The following is a 1,572-nucleotide window of genomic DNA, read 5'->3' as shown; positions in this document are numbered from 1 at the left end:
CCAAGAATGGGAGACTGATTAAATGATATCCTTTGCCATTAAGCTACTAACTCAATTTTTTCCCTCTCCACAGCCACCAACTCAACTTTTAATGTGTGAAGCTTCTGTGGAAGCTTCAGACAGGGGAATGTGTCGGTGCAGAAAGCTGTTACCCCAAAATATGGTGTTTCGACATGCTGGAATAAAGAAGCAGCCTCAAGATCTCTCTGTTCTACCCTTCCCCCCTCCTGTCTCTCAATTCTCTGTCACTCCCTAAAGCACAGGAAGAAGCTCTTACTTTGTCTAAAGTCCAAACCCACCAAAGAAGACCATTACCTCTGGTCCTTTCCCAGATTTTCATTAACTTAACTCATATTACAGGAAAGAAGACAGGGGTATGTCAACACACCTGGACGAACTTTTGTCACAAACCATTGTCTTCCATTTTGGTCCCATTGAGAATTTTGAAGAAAATCATTTACTAGTCATTGTCTGCTCTGTAGGACAAACAGACTTTGTCTTAAGCCATTGTATGTTCTAGAGGCCTGTTGCATTCCCNATGACTACACTACTTTAGGGAATTGAGGTTGATTTTTTTATGGAACCAATAAAAAGCCCCTTGGAAAAACTGGGCTGATACCTTGTCTACCTGATTAGAGGGTTCCTAGCCTTATGATAAGTAAAGAATGTAGCTTTCTGACAGTCTTAGGAACCTCAATATTTTGGGAATTTCTGTAGAAGATGAATTCAACCAACTCATACAGGTAATCTGAGAGTGAATCAAATCCTTGGGTTAGCTTCTTAAACCCTGAGAGGCTTTTAAAGGTCTAATCTGAGATTCCATATAAAAGTCCCAGCAGAGACAATTTAAAAAGAGCCTAAATGCTAAATCACTATTCTTGATGTACTTTATGCAAATAATCAGGACAGAGACTATATGTATTTTGCAAATGAATTAATACTTCTGTAAATAGCTTTGGTTAAAAGGGGGAACCAAAGAGAAAAAAATGTTTAAAGAAACCCCCCACAGTACAGCTGTTATTAGATTCTAGCACTGTCCACTTTTTTTTAAAAAAAAGCTTTTATTATCTGGACTGATTCTGGAATTTTTAATTTCCTCCAGTATCCAGCTGTGATTCTCCAGACCAATGTTTCAGTTTTTTTTTTTTTCTTTCATACTTCTGACTTGAAATCGCTAGAAATTAAAGCTGCCTTTTCCCTAAGGTTCTGCAGGCTGAAATGATCTCAGCTTTGAAGAAAAACCACCACTAACAATTTATATTTGGACAAACTTTGTACACACAATCTGCAATCCAGAAAAATCTGTCATATTGCCACTGCCAGCCTACTCCAACTAAAGATATTTCAGAGACTCTAGGAAAACTAACGTGCAGATTGCTCCAGACATTAACCTTTGTTTTCATAGAAAATCTGTATACTTACACCATTCAGAGACCTAGCCTTGATGGGAACCCATCTGCAATGCCACTTCCTTGAATGGGACACAAATATTTAATTGGACTAACTTATTCCCAAGAATGGGAGACTGATTAAATGATATCCTTTGCCATTAAGCTACTAACTCAATTTTTT

Source organism: Galeopterus variegatus, unplaced genomic scaffold, assembly GCF_000696425.1.
Source record: "Galeopterus variegatus unplaced genomic scaffold, G_variegatus-3.0.2 Scaffold48, whole genome shotgun sequence".
Taxonomy (NCBI): domain Eukaryota; kingdom Metazoa; phylum Chordata; class Mammalia; order Dermoptera; family Cynocephalidae; genus Galeopterus; species Galeopterus variegatus.
This window is presented reverse-complemented; position numbering follows the sequence as displayed.